General features: G+C 36.7%; 1 protein-coding gene and 1 pseudogene across 3 annotated transcripts in view; one reads left to right on the forward strand and one right to left on the reverse strand.

Moving 5' to 3' along the window:
• The window catches only part of DYRK1A (dual specificity tyrosine phosphorylation regulated kinase 1A), a 125,762-nt gene that overhangs the window by 42,111 nt on the left and 63,544 nt on the right, over positions 1 to 20,107 (forward strand). The gene's annotated exons all lie outside the window — the stretch shown is intronic.
• Positions 9,623 to 10,157, reverse strand: LOC115873487 (annotated as a pseudogene).

Consider the following 20,107-nt stretch of genomic DNA (forward strand, 5'->3'; position numbering starts at 1 on the left):
GATTTACAAATAAGGAATCCTACTTCGCGGAATTTCATTTATCATGGTAGGGTCTAGAACTGATTAACCGCGATAAACGAGGGTTCACTGTATAGCTTTTGTGGGCGGAAGATGAATAACCTTAGAAATTTGTTTTGAATTTTATAGATATGTTCATTTAGTTTTAGCCCTAATTTTTATATGTAAGAATTATAAGGCTTAATTTAATCCATTTGATATGGCAGTATTCTAACTTCAGTTTCTCTAATGCATTTTAGAATGTGAATTTCTTTTGGCAAAAGTTTTATGTATTAGTGATCAGAGGGATGTGCCATATTCATTATAGATACACCTACCTGTATACAGTGTATTAGAATAAAAAGATGTATACGTTTGAATAATCTGATACATAGCACCGATTTTGGAATTGCTGTTTATTAGGGCCTGGGTATCTGACCTCTATATGCTTGTCCAGCTTTCATTCATCTGCGAGCATTCCAAGTTTGCTCGGACCAAGTCATCGAGACTTCCTGTGGTATATGATGAATGAGTGGATATATACTTGTCCCCAGGGGTTACTTTTTCGTTTTCTTGTTAACTAATAGATCATCATTGCAAAAAATTCAGAAATTTAGAAAAATAGAGAAACGTAGGAAACACCCAGAGTTCAACTCACTGCACTGTGACCCACAGTCCCTTCCAACTTTTTTTGAAAGTGTCTATACCATATTTGATTAATAAGGTAATTCTGAAATCTGTTCTATATTCTTTGTCTATAAAAATTGCTAAGCTGTATCAAAAACCTTTCCCTGTCATCAAAAGCTTACGCAAAATAGTAATCTGTCACTTTGAAATTTGAGCATGTCCAGAGCCTTCAGAGCATAATTATCATTGAGTAGTAAAGACTATAAAAATAATATTAAATTGTACTGATTTGAGGTTATTTCACTGTATTTCATTTACTCTAGTGACCTTTTACTTCTGGACATTAAGTTTTAAAAAAAATTTCTGTTTTTTAAAGTTATTAACATCGTTGCATAAATTGTCTATATTGTTATCTGGCTATAATATTTTTATTATTGATATTATTAAATTATTTCTTTCATTTGACCAGTAGGAGTGTTAATTTTGGTTCATAGAGTTTGAAAAATTTTAAAGTCCTGATACAACTTTTTAGAAAGCTAATATGGGATTGCCATGAGTTGCAATAGACTCAGTGGCAATGGTTTTTGTTTTTAACTTAAATTTAAAATTTTTGTTATCTTGTAATTTGTGCCAGTTTGTAGGCACTAGTATTACACAAATATCTCTTTTAACAAACCTTTGTCAGCATTAAGTATCATATTTAAAAAGATCTTTACACAGGGCAAATGAAGATAGACAGGAGGAAAGAAAATTAAACCCAAAGGAACTAAAAAAGTAAACTATTCTAGTGAAAGTGAAATTATTAGATAGGAAAAGATGTTTCGACAAATAATAAGAGACCCTAAATAAGAATCAAAGAAAGAACATTTGAATAATATAATAACTCAAGAAGATTTTTTTAAATTAATAAAATAATAGGTTTGCCCACTACATTTGAAAAGGGCATGTTGTGTATCTGGATAGTCTACTGAAATGAGTAGCATATAGTCACATTCTATTTAAAATTAACTGTAATTTGAAGGAAATTAATTCTTTGGGCATCCAAAGAATTGGATCCAGGAAAAAAGAGACAAAGGGAGGCATTATTAAGGGGAGGAATACTGTATTATCAGTAGCTTTTGGCTACGGTGATTTATGTCAGAAGCAATGAAGAACTAACATGTGATATACTCAGTTTATGAGAATCAGGAGTGTTATATCCATAATGTAACTTTCAGCTATAAAGACAAGATAAAATGCAGTAAACAAGAGTTTGGTAGTATTGTTCTACATTATGGAATCTACTGGAGAACAGCCACCAACAAGACTGGAGGGATGCTGATAGCAGGAGAGTGGGCATTAAATACACATTGCAGAAAGTATATTAAATGATGATTGTGAAGGAAACCTGGTGGCACAAGGGGCTAAATATGGGACTGCTAGCTGGGAGACTGGAGGTTTAAATCCGCCATCCAATCCTCGGGAGAATAATGAAGCTGTCTGCTCCTACAAAGATTTCCAGTTTTGAAATCTTAAGCATTTGTCCTCTCTACTAGCGGCTTGCTGCGAGTGAAAAATGACTTGATGGCATAGTTTGGCTTTTGTTTAAGGATGGCTATGAGTGAGGGTGACTATATAACAGTTATATTCTCTGTCATGAACATACCAATACAAAGTATACAAGTAAAATAAGTAAAAGTAAAATTTGAAAAAGTGGTTATTGATAAGCATAGATGGATGTTAAGGTGCCCTGATGGTGCAGTAGGTTGAGTTCTCAGCTGTTCGCTGTAGGGTCAGTGATTTGAATCCACAAGTCGCTGCAGGACTCTGCACAAAGACCTGGTATTTGCTCCAGGGAAGCGTATGACCTGGCAAGCCCTGTGAGGCACCCCGACAGGGCAGCCCTATTCTGTCTAGAGTGTCGTCATCAAAAGGATGTTGCAGTTGACCGTTGAAAAACTTGGCATTTAGAGGAACTAACCCCACAGGCAGTCAAAAATCTGTGTAACTTTTGACTCCCGCCAAACTTTACTAATAGGCCACTGTTCATTGGAAATCTTACTGATAACATAAATACATACTTTGTATGTTACATGTATTATTTTATTGACACAAATGCAACACCTTCAGTACATGATAAAAATATTTGCCTAAAAACAAGGTTTTTGTCCCTGCAAGTTTTAGCTGCAAGATTTCAAAACTGTAGGGACAGCGTTATGAAGCTCCTTTTAAAATTTTTTTTACGATGGTCCTTATACTGGATTGATGTTTTTAAAAATTGTGAATAACTAGTTTACAGACCCTTGTATATAATAGCTATCTAGCAAGTCAATCTTTTCTTGTAATGTTACTTTTACTTGCTTCTTGCCACTTGCACAATCACTTGTGGCACTGCGTATAAAGCCCCATGGTGGTTTTTAAGGTGTCTGGTGTTGTGCTAAACGGGCTGAGAATGTGTGAGAACCCTGAGGCATCACTTTTAAGACCTTCTCCCCACTAGCAGACCTCCTGTCCACTAGTAACCAGGTTACTGGTCACGAGGACGTGCTCAGCGCATCGCACAGAGTTTGCACTTAGTGGACCCGCACAGTCCCATTCCATGTTGTTTTAAGGGTCAGCAGTATGTCAAATCAGGTGCTTGCTAAGGGTATACAGGTAAAGGGATATGTGAACCGGCTATGAGGTAAATTTCAGCGTTTTTCATAAGTAGGGGAAGCAATTAATAGGCCTTGTCTCTACCACCCTGCACATAATAAAAAGAAAGTGAGGGGGAAAAAACGGGACAGATTTAGGGTGTGGTATAAAGATCTTAGTATTCAGGTAACCATCAAAACAAAAATAATAAGCACTTAAATCTCAATTGAGCAGTAATAATCATACTGTGACAATCCCTTATGATGTCGAGCGGTGTTGTAACGTTTGTTTTATCATCTGCCCTTAATTGATGCCATACTGGTTTTGCAGGCATGGAGCTTTGGTTTTCTTAAATTTCCCCGTTTAAGAAATTGATGACTTTTCAAAGTACATATTAATGCTATAAGACTTACTCGTTTTACCTGTCTTATCAAACTTACAAGCTACTTGTCATGGTGTTGATTCTAATTCTTGGTCATGTGTTATGAGAGTAGAACTGCTCTGATAGATTTTTAGGAGCTTAAAAACAATTTTTTTTAAGGCTGACTAGTTTAATCACATAAAACTACTGTTTCATAACAGCAGTTAGACTTGTGTTTTACCAGATAACTGAAACCCATTTGTCACATAAAATTAACCATCACAATGAACATTTTTGCAACAAACTCGTTATTGTTATTGCTGTCGGGTTGGTTAAGACTCATCTGAACACTGTCTGACCCTGCACCATCCTCACAATTGTCATGTGGTGAGGTACTATGTTGGTAGGTACTATGTTAATTCGTAGTTGGAGGCTGTCTTTGTATTTACTACTCTGTTACTTTACCATACATGGAGGCATCATGGAATGCAGGTTGCCGTGCTAACAGCAAGATCAGCAATTTGAAACCACCAGCCTCAGCCTCTCTGAAGACTGTGGATATGTTATCAGTAGAGACCAAAAGTTATAAAAGGTACCAAAGGAAATGAAACATTTAACAAAGACAACAAACTTTACCTCCAAGGATCATTCTTGGCTGTGCTTTTTCCAAGACACAGTTGTTTGCTCTTTTAGCAGTCAATGGTAGGTTCAGTATTCCTTGCCCGCACCATAATTCAGATGCATCTTTTTTTCTCCAGTCTTCCATATTCCGTGTCCAACTTTCACTTTCATATGAGGAAATGGAAAATAGCATGACTAGGATAATGCCCAGTTAAATCCTCAAAGGGACATCCTTGCTCTTTAAGACTTTAAAGTGGCCTTGTGCAGCTGATTTACCCAATGCCATGTGTCCTTTGATCTCTTGACTGCTGGTTCCATGAGCAGTAATTGTGGATTCAAGCAAACTGAAATCCTTGACAACTTTCATCTTTTCTCTGTTAACCATTGGTATTTCCTATTGGTCCAGTGTTGAGAATTTTATTTTTCATTTCATTGAGATAATCCATATTTGAAGGCTGCAGTCTTGATTTCATCAAGTGCTTCAAGTCCTCACCTTCAGCAAGCAAAATTGTGTCATCTGCACAGCACAGTTCATAAGCTTTCCTCTAATCTTGACACCTTGTTCTTTGTGTAACCCAGCTCCTCTGATTATTTGCTCAGCATACAGATTGAATAAGTATGGTGAAGTGATACCACTCTGATGCACACCCTTCTTGATTTTTAACCATTTAGTATTCAGGGACTGGTTTTTTGACATGGATTGCCAGTCCTTTGTTCAGATGTGTCTATGCGTGGACTCAAAACTGCCAATCTTCAGTTAGTTTGCTTACAATTATTTAAAATAAAGTTTTAAGTTTTTACTCTAATTATATATCTTAAGGCTGTGTTGAAAATATGTTTTGATTATTAGATATTGAAAAAGTACTAATTTCTGTTTTTATGCTTATTTGCCACCTTTGTGCTGGATGATTTGGGCTCTGGTGGCATTAAAGGATTTGCAAGAATTGGTCAGATGGGGAAAGAATGTGACTTTGGTTCTGAGCACCTGGTTGAAAATTTGGTTTCATTTTAAAATATTGACACATTTTAAATGATTGTAGAGGATCCATTTGTACATGAATATAATAGTAGAAAGTGTTGTTGGAATTATGCAGATTTACTGTGGGAAAATACCTGAAACTTGTCTCCTTTCATAAAATCACCCATTTGATAAGTAAGTGTGAGCTATAGTTAATATATACAGTTGTGTAGATATTATAAGGAGCTCCTGTGGCATAGTGGTTACGAATTGGGCTGCAGTCTGCAAGGTCAATAGTTCAAACCTACAGCCTGCTTTGAGTCAGAAAGATGGGTCTTTCTTCTCCTGTTAAAGAGTTCCAGTCTCGGAAACTCAAAGGGGCAGTTCTACCCTGTCCTGTAGGGCCACTGTGAGTCAGAATAAACTTAATGGTAGTGAGCTTTGTTTTTGGATTGGTAGCTATTATCACTACAGTTTAGTTTATGTGTTTTTAATGAAAAATAAGTTCTGATAGAAGACTATAGTGAAGAAAATAAAAAGTACCAGTAGTCTTAATATTCAGAGAAATATTGTCATACATTTTTGGTACTTTATTACTTTTTACTGTGTATGCCTATGTCTCATACACACCATACTTAAAATAAAATTAGGGCCATATTTTATTTAGTCTTTCTATAGTCTACTCTTTTAATTTAAACACTTCCCCATATGTAATATTCTCTTCTAACATGATTTTTAATGGCTAATTCATATTCCACATATTGTATTAATTTTTAATCCAAACCTTATTTTTTGCTAGTTTATAAATAATATTTATGTGAACATCATTATAGCAAAAACTTTATGCTTATCTTTGATTTAGTGCCTTGGATACAAGTTCTAGAAGCTGGGATTGTAGGGCTAAAGGATATATGCATTTTAAAGGTCTTCTATACATAGATTCAAATATTTTTGTAAACTAAAATATGTGTTTCTACCCAGGTACATGTCAGAATTTTCACATATCCTGAGTTTAAAAAATGTTGGTCAATTAGATAGACCAAGCATAACTCACTATATTAATTTACATTTGTTTGTATATTAGTGAGATTGAAGATATTTTCTTAAACATTTGTTACTGATGTTCTTCTGTGAATTGTCTTGTAGTATTCTTGGCTGATATTTCTCTTGACGTTTTGTGTTTCAAAAAATTACTTCATTTTGGAGTTCTTCATTGAACACTTGCTACATGCCAACAACTATTCAAGGCACTTGGCAGGTATTACTCACACTTGATAACTGTGCACTAGGTACCATGATTATCCTAGTGAGCAATCGCCCCAGCTCACAAAACTGGTAAAGGACGGAGGTAGGTTACAAGCTTACCAGTATAACACTGGTGCCCCCCACACTTACGTAGCATTATTGCATTTATGTTTCAAATTTGTTAAGCTTTTAATTTTGTTCATAATCTCTATCAGCTTTTATGTGCAGGGACCGGGTCTTATTTATTAGTGTAGTGCCTGGCACGTAATAGATTCTCAAATATGAGAATGAGCCCATTAACAATCTGTTGATGTATACTTTGTGTAATATATTTCCCTCTTTGAAGGAATTCCCAAGGACTTTAGAAACAATTTACTAGTTTTGATAAGATACAATAAGCTTATAAGTCACCGTTTTTTCTGGAAAGTGTGTGAAAGTAATCATTGCCTTAAAAAAGGACATGTGTTCTTGAGCAAGCAAATACAAATTGTGAAGGCGGTGTGTTATTGACAGTGAAGTGATTTGAGTTGTAGATTGAAGTATGAATATTTTTGATGGAAGTTTTTGTAGTTCCAGAAAATGGGTAGACCTGACCATTGTTTAACTAGTTTTCTTTAAATAAGTTTCTGCTCAACTTAACAAATGAGATTTTTGAAAAGGAAATTCTGAACTCAAAAGCGTGGTATAAACAGCTAAAGCTTTGGATGGTGTACTCATGTGATTTTACTTCTTCCTAAGGCTATTTAGTTAAGAGCCCTGGTGGTGTGCTGGGTACAAATTGGGCTGCTAACCACAGTTCAAAACCACCAGCCGGTCCCAGGGAAAAAAGATAAAAGCTTTCTGCTCCTGTAAAGACTTCGAGCTTTGGAAACCCAGAAAAGCAGTTCGTTCTAGCCTGTCCTAAAAGGTTTCCTGTGGTTCGGAATCTACTAGATGGCAGTGTTTGAAGTTTTTAAGGCTGTTGAATAGTTTCTTCTTAGGTAGTATATGTGCTGCCGAAGCAAACACAAATAGTTCCTTCTTAGGTACAGGACTATTTTAGTGCTTCTTAATAAAATTTTGACAACCCTTATTATTGAATAGATCTTTACTGGGCAGAAACACAAATAAGTTAATGTCTGATTCTATAAAACCATCCACAAATTAATACTACATAGAATCAAGTATTCAAAAAGCAGATACTTCAAAATGTAAATATTTACAGTTGATACAAACTTAGATCTGCTTTGTATAAAGTCACAAAAACTTAAAAAAAGATTGTTGAAAGGAGGGTGCTGTTTCTGTAACTTGCTAGTGGTTACAACCAGCCTTTTCCCACACCCAGTTACTAGCAGCATTTTCCAGGCCATGCTGAGCGACACATTGTGTTCAGATTGGTGTTTTTCTTCTGTAGTAAGCATGAACCACCGATTTGCATGCAAATATTAATGAAGTTTCATGAAATACCTTTTCCCACTTTCCTCATTCCTACTTTTCACTGGTAGCTTCTTTAAATACTTAACAGTTTTTAATTCTTCTTTTGACTGCTTTTATCACTGTAGCTTTTTCAGTAATCATTTAAAAGAAGGGTCGACTGTCCTTGTAGATGGAGCCATACCTCTCCATGTCTCCTTTTCCTTGTTTATATCTCTTATAACTTTAAAAAAGTTTTTGTTGTGATAATTAAAATTTTGTATAATTGATTTAAACCTTATTTTCTGGACCCCCATATGTTTTATACCTCTTAATTTCCCCTTGACGTAAAAGGAGGGCTTTAGTACCTTTTATATTTGTTTCTGCCCTAGAACCATTGTCTACCAGCCAATTACTTTTATGAAATACACTTTTATTCTTAAGAGGAGTTGAGTTCCATGCTTTTGATTAGAGGTTCTTCTGCACATTGAAAGCAGAAAACTATTCTGCCTGTGAATTAGGACCCAGAAGATGGGAGATAGAATGCTATGTCACTAAGTTTGTTCCACTCATGGGACAAATGTTAAGACTGGGATTGATTGATATGTACTGGCATATAATGCTGGATTTCAAAGTATGATGTAATGATTTGAAATATTTTTTTTCTCCTCCACATCTCAAATGCAAAATTTAAGTGTCTTATTTGTGACACTTGTCCTTTTTGGTCCACACTTGACCCTGCTTTGTGTTGTTTTAATAATAAATACCTGTGAACTCTTTGTAGCACAACCCAAGAACCACAGTTTCCTCTATCACCATCAACTTTCATACCAAGTGAGAGGGCTGAGTGCAGATTTAGCATTTGTGGGCTAGGTGGGTAGACTGATAACAGACTTTTAGTTCTGTGAATGTGAGCTGGAGTCCTGGCAGTAAGGGATACATGTGCTCTTCTTTGGGCAAGGGCCTTTACCTCCATTCTAGGTCCATCTTTGGGGTTTGGGGTGGGGCTGAACATCTGTGGCTCTATTGGCCCAGGCTTGTTGACTGTGCAGTAGTGCAGAAGTGGTAGAGCATTCAGGGGATAAGCACCAGGCAGTAGAGAGTTCTTCAGTGCACAGGGCTGACCTCTGTCCTTCTTTCCATTCCAGTTGTCCCTCCCACCTAGAACGGTACCTGCTGCTGCTGTTTGGTTCCTGGCACCAGCTTTCAGTTCTAGGTGTTTGACTTTCTTTTACTTATTGGTGCTGTGCTCCTATTTGCCTGTTTTCATTCCCAAAGCTGTCAGAATCTTTGGCCCAAAGATGTCCCCCCCCCCCCCAGTTTAATGTATTTTAAAGCAAACACACAAGAACAGCGCAGAAGACAGACAGCATTAAAAACATGTACTTGCATGTAGGACCATTTACCGTATATACTTGAGTATAAGCCAACCTGACAATCAGCCGAGGCACCTAATTTTACCACAAAAACTGCATTAAAAATGTGCAAAAAACTCGTCTTATACACGAGTATATACAGTAGTTAGAAAGTATAGTGAATGATAAAATGCTATACAAACACTATTTAGTTGTTGTCAATAAGCAATTTACTTGTTTTAGAAAAACCAAATGCTGGAATTGTCAAAAAAATTTAACAGGTTTATTTATAATTGTGATAAAGTTTAACTACAAAAATGTGTTCACTGAAACATTTTGACTTGCATTAATGCTTTCAGCCCCCCCCCCCAATTATATTGAAAATCCATATACAAATGAAAATGGAAACACTGCCAATACCTGATTTCTGCCCCCTGCTTAGGGGGCATATACTTAGGGACCTTTTGACCCCATGGGAAAAACAAAAACAAAAAACAAATGTTCAGAGCTACAAATAACAGGAAGAAGAGAATCTTTTCTTTTTTTTAAAATAATGAAATGCTTCCCATCATAGTGGATTGATTGTGAAGCACGTTCGCCACACATGCTGCACGCTTGCAGCACGTCTTTTGGCATGATTGTTAAATGTTTGGCTTGGATAGCACACCGGTCAGTGTCTTTAAAAAGTCCAACCAGATAGGCCACACTTGCCTCCTGCAAAGCACCAGAAGCTGCGTTCTAGAAGTGCAGGTCTGTTTCGAAGTCCGGGCAGTTTTTCGCACTGGATGCTGGAAGGGAAGTATGCAAGTGAGGAGTTTGGTGGACTTCTGATAATGTCTAATTTCTCAAAGTGTCATCATACTCGGCCTGTAATGATGAGGTTTACTCACCTTTCAGTAGAGGGTGCACTCTTGCAAGTGACTTTTGTAGCGAACTGCTTCTTGGGTGCTTTACCACCAGTTGTTTTGTAGGCAGTCTGCTTTGTATGAGCCAGGGTAGCGGGTCACACCTCCTCACCCCCTTCTATAATTGGAGCTTGGTGGACTAGAGGCTGTGCTAGCTTTAGAGAGCAACGGGGTGTGGCAGTGACTGGGAACACAACCCCATATTTTAATTAATTGGTTTTGTTTAGTTATTCTTTACTATTTTTTATTCCAGTGGATATCATGGTGAGTGTGACTAAGCATGTTTAGCCTGTCATCTTGACTGGAACTGCTTTATCTAGGTCTCTAGTCTAGAGGGTCGCTGGAAGTCACAATTGACTCAGTGGCGGCACGGTTTTTTTACATTTTCTTGGAGAAGCAGCCTTTTCCCTCAATTTATGGAGCAGAATCTGCATGTGTGGCATTGGCACCTTTTTTTTTTTTTTTTTTTTAACATTTTATTAGGAGCTCATACAACTGTTATCCCAATCCATACACACATCAATTGTGTAAAGCGCATTTGTACATCGTTTCTCAAAACATTTTCTCTCCATTTAAACCCCCGACATTAGGTCCTCATTTTTCCCCTCCCTCCCCGCTCCCCGCTCCCTCATCAGCCCTTGATAGTTTATAAATGGGTATTTTGTCATATCTTGCCCTGTCCGACGTCTCCCTTCATCCACTTTTCGGTTGTCTGTCCCCCAGGGAGGAGGTCACACACAGTTCCATGTAATCGGTTCCCTCTTTCCTACCCATTCTCCCTTTACCCTCCCTATTTTGCCACTCACACCACTGGTCCTATAGGGCTCATCCGTCCTGGATTCCCTGTATTTTCAGTTCCTATCTGTACCAGTGTACCTCCTCTGGTCTAGCCAGTCTTGCAAGATAGAATTCAAGTCATGGTAATGGGAGTGGGGAGGAAACCTTTAGGAACTAGAGGAAAGTTGTATTTCTCATCATTGTTACATCGCAACTTGACTGGCTCATCTCCTCCCAGAGACCCCTCTGCAAGGGGATCTCCAGTGGCCTACTAATGGGCTTTGGATCTCCACTCCGCACTCCCCCCATCATTCACTATGGTAAGATTTTTTGTTCTGATGATGCCTTACACCTGATCCCTTCGACACCTCGTGGTTGCATAGGCTGGTGTGCTTCTTCCATGTGGGCTTTGTTGCTTCTGAGCTTGATGGCCGCTTGATTACCTTCAAGCCTTTAAGACCCCAGACGCTATACTTTTTGATAGCCGGGCACCATCAGCTTTCTTCACCACATTTGCTTATGCACCCATTTGTCTTCAGTGATCCTTTTGACACTCCGTGATCACACAGGTTGATATGTTGTTCTATGTGGGCTTTGTTGCTTCTGAGCTAGATGGCCGCTTGTTTATCTTCAAGCTTTTAAGACCCCAGATGCTATATCTTTTGATAGCCGGGCACCATCAGCTTTCTTCACCACATTTGCTTATTCACCCGCTTTGTCTTCAGCGGTTGTGTCAGGAAGGTGAGCATCATAGAATGGCACCTTCTTTTACTGTTGGACTTCAAGGATTTTTTCCCCAAGCGCTGCTCTGTTAGTGGCTACCTTTATTTTTTCCATTTACTGATTTTTTTTCATTTACTGGTGACATGTTATAAGAACCTATGTGTTGTAAGTTGGTCTTTCCGTCCTCAGTAAAAACTTCCTGCTGCTACTTACATTGTAGTTTACTACTTAAAGTTACCTGTGAGAGGTTGCTCCGTAGAACCTAACACCCATACATCTCTATCATTGTATCTTTTGTTTTGGGTTCTGTTTAGATGCATGGTGGTGTTGTCCTTAACCTCTTCACAAATTTTGCCCATTACCTCTACAGGAACCAGATGGGCAGCCTCTCCTTCCCTAGGTTTTAGGTGCTTCCCATGCAAGGCTCTTGAAGGTGAATGTTTCATCTTGTCTATTTTTAAAGTCATACCAAATGTACCCCTAAATTTGTTAAATCTGCCTGCTTATTTTCATGTGCTATGGAAACTGCAAGAAAATACTTAAGCTTGTATAGATGAAGATACTAAAGAAGTAGGAAACTTACTATATTTTATCAACCTAAGCTTGTATAGATGAAGATACTAAAGAAGTAGGAAACTTATTATATTTTATCAACCTCTTAATAAATTAAAAGACTTCAATCCCCGTGTTAATTGACAGGACTATTTTTGTTCTAGCAATATATTGTGTATTTTAATAACATTGAGTTAAAATAAATAAAGCCTTGTTCAGTCAGTTTTCATATTTCTGTGATAACTGAATGAGAGAACTAAAGTGGGTGGCTTTTTAAGGAAGAGTAAGGGGATGGTACCATTCTCTTAATAGTTATTAGTTTCTATAAGAAGAAACGAACAGTTCAAGATTTAAAAAGTATATGTGTATGTTGAAATGTAAGAAACAATTTAACTTTTAAATATGTAAGCAAACTTAGAAATAGGAAAAAAGTATTAGTATTGCTTTTAATTTTGACATACAAATACTTACCTGGCTTTGATATCCAGTTAAATTGTCAGTAGACAATTGTTAACATTTCTTTAAATACATTATTCCAATTATATTTAAAGATAACCAGTAAAACAATATGTTGGCAGCACGCACATGCGTATGTGTTGTGCACCTGGACTTGTGCAACTTAGAACGATAATTTCAAATTAAAAAAAAGAAATATATTTTCATTAACTTGTCCCCTTCTATCCCCACTTTGTTATTTGGAGGCAATCTTTCATGATATATTACTTGGCATAATAACAAGCTTATATACATTGAGAGGACAGAGACTGTTTATACAAGGGTGCTTCAGAAGTTCTTGGGAAAATTCCATTATCCTTAATTCTGTTTTTTCCATGGACTTTTGGAAGCTTCCTTGAGTATCTTGCGTATCAGTAACTGTAGATGAGAAGTAACTAGTTTTCCTGAACTATATTTCTTCTTATACAATAGGGGAGAAAATATAATTGGAGTGATGTATTTAAAGAAATGTTAACAATTGTCTACTGACAAAACTGATTTACTAGAAATTCTAAAATATTTTTTATGTAAATATTATTTTAATTTAGTGATGACACAGCTTTTAAGAATTTTGAATGTTTCGTTTCCTCTTCTAAAAGTAGTTCTGTAAACCTCAGTGTGTGGCTTAAATGACTTTAAAGAGAATTGGTGGTCAGCTAAGCAACATTTAAATTCAGGATGCTTTATTCCAGAGCATCTGTCACCAGGCACATCTGATGGGCTTCCTTGTGTCTGCAGGCCACAAAGGAAAATTGGAATGCCAAGGTTTTAATTAAAAAATTTTTTTCATATTAAGTTGGGAAATTTGGTGATAATGTAGCATGTGTAAGAGGTAGACCAGGAAATAGTTCTTGTTTACATTGAACATGCCCTATTTAATTGCTAATAAATTGAACACTAGACTGAGTTAGAATTGCTTTATCAGTGTGGAAAGAAAAAAGACAAGGTTGAAAGTTAGGATAACTAACAAAATTTTAAAGATACACAATTAGCAGTATGAATAAGTTTGGCGTAAAATGCTATTTTCCTTGCCTTTTTAATCTTTGGGAGTTAAGGGGAGGCTTCTAAGGATTCTAGTAGTTCAAAATCAACACCAAATGATGTCACAAATCTGATATAAGAGAGATTGAATCAGAGAATGGATTTAATGCTTTCTGTCAGACAGTGATTTGAACTTCCCTTAAACTTTGATTAGCAGGTATTGTAGATGATATTTGCGGAATGATTCTGAGCCTATTTCTTTAATGCTTATATTTAAATGCATTTTCAAATAAGGAAGAAACCTAAAGGCTTCTTGATTTTTGGCTGATACATTGTTTGATACTATTACAAGATATTTAGAGAAGACTTTGACTTTTATGTATAGCGTTTTTTATCTGTTAACACTACATCTCTAGAAGTACAGCTTTTTTGGAATTAGAAGTTAGTGTTAGAGGATTTTCCAGCTTTAAAGTTCAGTTTCTTCTCTCGCCTTTTAAAGAAGCCTTTTCAAATCTAGGTTTTAGTGGCCTTTAATGGTTTGCATCCAGAATAGCTGAGTAGAAAGACTATTAGATCAAACTAGTGGACAAGTGTGGATCGGGGGAGGGAGTATTTATTAAGAGAAGGTGGAAACGTGGCTTTCAGTTTTCTCACAGGGAGCAGATAGAGTGCGGTAATAGAAATCTGACCAGCATGATGTTCCCTTGGACTCTGGAGCTTGAAACCTCTGTGTCTAGCATTATATTTTGCTAATGCTAGAAGTCTTTCTGGAGCCACCCACAGACATTCTATGAAAAATGTATTTAAAATTCACTAACATTTCCATGGTTTGGTGTGAATCTATACTCCGCTTAGGAGGAGATAATTGGTGGGACAACTTGATCTGTTTTAAAATAAAATTGTATCTTTTATAAGGCACAAATGGGAACGGTGTCTCCTTGACATGTTTCAAAGCATTTCTCTGAATATGTGAGATTAAAGAAATTCAAACACTAAAATGATCAGAACACTGATATTCTCTAAATATCTTTGTAGCTGTGTGTACTGAGAGTTGACACTTTTCTGTTTTATATATCGTAAGAAATTTTTCATATGAATCGAGTATATTTATAATATCGCTCCAAGGATATTGTTTATTATTTTTGAAAGTATCTTAACGTGTGATCAGAAGCATATTATTTTTTACCTGTTAAAAACTTATTTGAGAATCACATGTTCTGTTCACCATTTATGTAGTCTTTTATAGAATAAAAATTTTTGTATGGTTTCTTTTAAATATAATGTTTGAGAATCTATTTGAATGTATAGAGAGGCATTTACATAACACTTCTGAGTCGGTGGAGAAAAAAGTTGAAATGGATGGCAGCTTCTGTTTGCTAAATAGATATTTAGCAAAAAGTTAAAATTATAACTGTACATTTATCTGTATTCTATGTGTGTCATCACACACAGAAAGTGGAATATGATTCTAATCCTTTACCAGCTGCTGTTAATTTTCTCTAAACCTGAAAGTGTTAACAGCAACTTAGAAATGTGACAAAGCTCAATTTCATTTCTTGTTTATTGCTTGTTTTCCTATTGGACAATTGGAAGTCGCTTTACCCTGGCAACTAAAATAGGCTATTTGCATAACCTTGTTTGATTGGCCAGCATTCCGACTAACTGTTCCAATCATATGGTGTCGGTTTAGTGGTAGGCTATGCTAATTAGCCGCTGTTGCTGGGGTTCAGGATGGTTTCTGTGTGCTATTCTGCTGCATTGTGTTGCCTGGTGAGAGACATTGATAAATGAGTGTTTAATGATCTGCAGCAGTTCCCACTCACTGCGGGCAGGCGGATTTTAGAACAGAAGTGAAAATAAGGATTTAATTGCTCTGTTAAATACTTGTAACCAAAATATGTGTATTAAATTATGGATATTAAATTGTATAAGATCTTTAATTAAATACTTTATATCATAAAAGGGAAATACTTTGACTCTGTCTTTAAAACGTAACTCAGGTAGCAGCACTAAGTATGAGTTTTCTGAAACTGTTCAGTGAATTGATATCCCCCCAACCCCAAGGTTTAAAATAATACCATTGCATTAAGTAGCATATTAGATTTTTCTCATGATTTTGACCTTTAATTAAGATACACGTTTGGTTTCAGTAAATTGGTGCTGCAAGCTTTTGGGTAGAATTTACCAAGTACTGCCTATTTGCTAATATAGCAAATAGAAACATAAGCATGGATCCCCTGTTCATGTTCTATTCCGTTTGAAGATCAGGCTCTTACAGCATACTTCTTGCTGTTATTACCTTTCTAATTTAAGTCAGATGTTTTAACTATTGCTTGTACTATTTTCTTCAAGTCTTTGTAGGATACTGTTACATGGGATGTTCTATAAGAAATAGAAAACTCAGGGCTTTTTTTAGGGAGCCTAAGAGCTGGGGGATAAATACATCCAAAGTTAGATAAAATTAAAATATGACCATATAGGAAATCCCATAAGAATTTATAAGGTTGGATATTGGGGAGGAGGGTGGGAGGATGACACATGAAATCATTAGGCCTTATGAAGATAGGGTCATGGGAAATGAATTTGAATAGTCGGAGCAACTAAATAAAAAGATAGACCAAGGAACTCGTGTTGGGTGTTAAATATAATACAGCATTTAAATAGCTAGAGAGTAAGAAGGAAAGAAGAACATTTTTAGGGTGGGGGAATAGATAACAACTGTACAGAAGCAAGTTTTTTTGGCTCAGTTAACAAATATAGGTGCCCACAACAATCAAGGCCTCCCTTGTCTTGTTTTACTGTCTGAGCTTGCATTCAGGCTGGCGGCATCCTCCATATAATATGGAGTTAGTATCCGACTCTTCCAGCAATCAATTTTGTGAGCTTTCTTAACTTGGTTATATGGCAACCATGTGTTCTTCACTTTTTGTGTCTATTGGTTAAATTATCTTTTTTTCATCCTTCCCCCAGCGCCAAAGCATTGGAACAAAAGAATGAAATCAGAAATAATTCATGTGAATTTAGAAATCTATATTAAGTTGTTAAGCATTTATCCCTTCAATTGTTCTGTTCTTTATTTAAATTATGTTGTTATTTGCTTTCAAGTTGAATTTTGATTCAGAGTAGAAAGAACTGCCTCAAAGTGCTTTCTGTAATCTTGATGGGAGCACCTTGCCAGGTCTTTTTCTTGTGGAGCTGCTGGGTCAGTTGAGTTGTCAACATACTGATGAACAGTCTTAACACCTCTGGACTCCTGCCTTCAAGGAATTTATGTGGGAGCTTCAAAAGTTAGTGGAAAGATTCCTTTATCTTTTAATTCCATTTTTCCATGGGGTTTTTTGAAGCCTTTTTGTATAATTCAATTCAACAGGGGTTGATGAAATACAAATATGCCTTTATATTATTATCACATGGAGAGAGTGTCCATGCTATAAAAGGGTAGAAATTCAGAAGAGGGCACACTCCTTTTTGAATTGGGACCAGGAAATATACATGCTAAAAGGGCATTTCACATGGTTTTAGGAATGGGTAGGATTTTAACAAATGATGCGGTGGGCCTGTGGGTGTAGGGCATGCTGTGGCATTGGAGAAAGAAATGTTACAGTGGAGGCCTGTTTAGAAAACTTGGTTTCCTAAAACAAATGGTACCGGAGGCTGTAGGTGGACATCATAGAATTTGAAATTTTTCTTGTAGAACTTGGAGAATTTAAAAGTGTCACAGTTTTTTTTAAATATATGCCCTCAAAAATATTTAGAAATTTACAAATAATTATCTGATGTTTTCAAAATATAAAAATGTATTGAACTGGGAGTTGCTTGATCTAAGTAACTAACTAGAAGAGTTGAGCTGCGATCATCTTTAATGAGATATTGAATAACACTATGAGAATCAGTTATTGGGAAGAGATGTTGAGCAATGGTCAGATTTTTGATGGCTAAAACTTTCTGAACAGCTTAGCTATATTCTAATTGGCATACAATTAACTTCAGATATTTAAACTGTACAATTTGAATTTTGACATGTATCTTCTATGACACTTTAAACTAGTACAGTGGTTCTCAACCTTCCTAATGCCGTGACCCTTTCATACAGTTCCTCATGTTGTGGTGACCCCAACCATAACATTATTTTCATTGCTACTTCATCAGTGTAATTTTGCTACTACTGTTCTGAATCGGGCGACCCCTGTCAAAGAGGCCTTTGACCCCTCAAAGGGGTCACAATCCACAGGTTGAGAACTGCTGAACTAGTACCAAGATGGTAAGCATACCTCCAGAAGATTCCTTATGCCCGCTGTCCTGTTTCCCATTCCTAGGTAAGTCCTGATCCTGCTTTGCGTCACTATATATTCTTTTTCAGTTTTAAGAATTTTATATGAATGGTATCAAACAATATGTATTCCTTATTTGGTCTTCTTGTTTGTTCTCAGCATTAGTTCGAGATTCATCCGGTTGTTGTTTATGCCAGTAGTTCATTCCTTTTACTACTGAGTCGGATTTCTTTTTTTTTTTAAATCATTTTATTGGGGGCTCATAGAACTCATCACAATCCATATATACATCAATTGTATAAAGCACATTTGTACATTCGTTACCCTCATCATTCTCAAAACATCTGCTCTCCACGTAAGCTCCACCCCCACCCCCACTCCCCCTTCCCTCATGAACCCTTGGTAATTTATAAATTATTATTTTGTCATATCTTACCCTGTCCGACGTCTCACTTCACCCACTTTTCTGTTGTCCGTCCCCCAGGGAGGAGGTTATTTGTAGAACTCTGTAATCAGTTCCCCCTTTCCACCCCACCGTCCCTCTCACCACTGGTCCTGAAGGGATCATCTGTCCTGGATGCCCTGTGTTTCCATTCCTATCTGTACCAGTGTACATCCTCTGGTCTAGCCAGATTTGTAAGGTAGAATTGGGATCATGATAGTGGGTGGGGAGGAAGCATTTAGGAACTAGAGGAAAGTTGTATGTTTCATGGTTGCTACCCTGCACCTTGACTGGCTCGTCTTCTCCCTACGCCCCTTCTGTAAGGGGATGTCCAGTTGCCTAGAGATGGGCTTTGGGTCCCCATTTCGCACTCCCCCTCATTCACTATGATAAGATTTTTTGTTCTTTGATGCCTGATACCTCATCACTTCGACACCTTGTGGTCACACAGGCTGGTGTGCTTCCTCCATGAGGGCTCCATTGCTTTCGAGCCAGATAGCCACCTGTCCATCTCCAAGCCCTCAAGACCCCAGGCGCTACATCCCTTGATAGTCGGGCACCCTCAGCCCTCCTCCCCAACTTGCCCTTGCACCCGTCTGCCTTCAGCGATCGTATTGGGGAGGTAAGCACACAATGATAGGATTTTTTTGTTCTTTGATGCCCGATAATCGATCCTTTTGGCACCTTGTGATCACACAGGCTGGTGTGCTTCCTCCATGTGGCCCCTGCTGAGTTGTATTTCATTGTGTCAGTATATCATAGTTTTACCCACTCACTACTTGAAGGACATTTGGGTCGTTTTCTGAGTTTGGTTATAAATGAAGCTGGCATGCATGTTAATATGCAAGTGTTTGTATAGACATTTACCTTTATTTCTCTGGTATTTGAATTCCCAACAGTAGAATGGCTGGATCCTATAGTAAATTTATGTATAACTTTTAAAGAAAATGTAAACTGCTTTCCAAATGGGTTGTACCAATTTCCTTTCCTACCAGCAGTGTGTGTTGTGTTTTAATGGTGTTGAACATATATTATGTGCTTATTTGTCTTGTGTCTCATCTGGTGGAGTGTTGGCTCAAATCTGTTGTCTAATGTTTTAAAATTTTATTTTGAGTTGAGACTCCTTTAAATAGTTTGGATACAGATCGTATATTAGATGATTTATAAAAGATTTTCTCTCAGTCTGTAGTTTGTTTTTTCATTCTTTTAAAAAGTATCTTGAAAAGAGGATGGTTTTAATTTGTATGAAGTCTAACTTAGTTTATTCTTTTGTGGGTAGCACTTTTAGAAGAAAAACTGCCCAACTGTGCTAAGGTAGAAAAATAGATTTCTCTTATGATTTTTTCATATTTTTATAATAAAGTATTAGGTTTTATATTTACAATCTGTGACTCATTAAATGGATTATCAAAGATCTTTCTTTTGACATATGAATATCCAGTTGTTTGAGAACCATTTTTTTGAAAGGATTTAATTTCTCACTGAATTGCCTTTGTACTTCTGTCCAAAATTTGATGCCCATCTATGTGTGGCCTATTTCTGGACTTCATATTTCGTACTGGTGTACTATTTGTTATTTGTCTTTCTTGATGCCAATTTCATATTTTATCTTAAAGTTTTATAGCCTTGTAATATTATAATAGGTAAAATTAGTTTTTGTCATTCCATATAAATGTTAGAATCATTTTGTCACTATACAAAAAATACTGGGTTGCTGATTTTGGGTTATGTTGAATGTATAGATCCTTTTGGGAAGAATTGATGATTCAGTGGACACATGTATATGTCATAT

The sequence above is a fragment of the Echinops telfairi genome, unplaced genomic scaffold (genome assembly GCF_000313985.2).
Source record: "Echinops telfairi isolate 266 unplaced genomic scaffold, ASM31398v2 ScPeMD7_7469;HRSCAF=8507_0, whole genome shotgun sequence".
Classification (NCBI taxonomy): domain Eukaryota; kingdom Metazoa; phylum Chordata; class Mammalia; order Afrosoricida; family Tenrecidae; genus Echinops; species Echinops telfairi.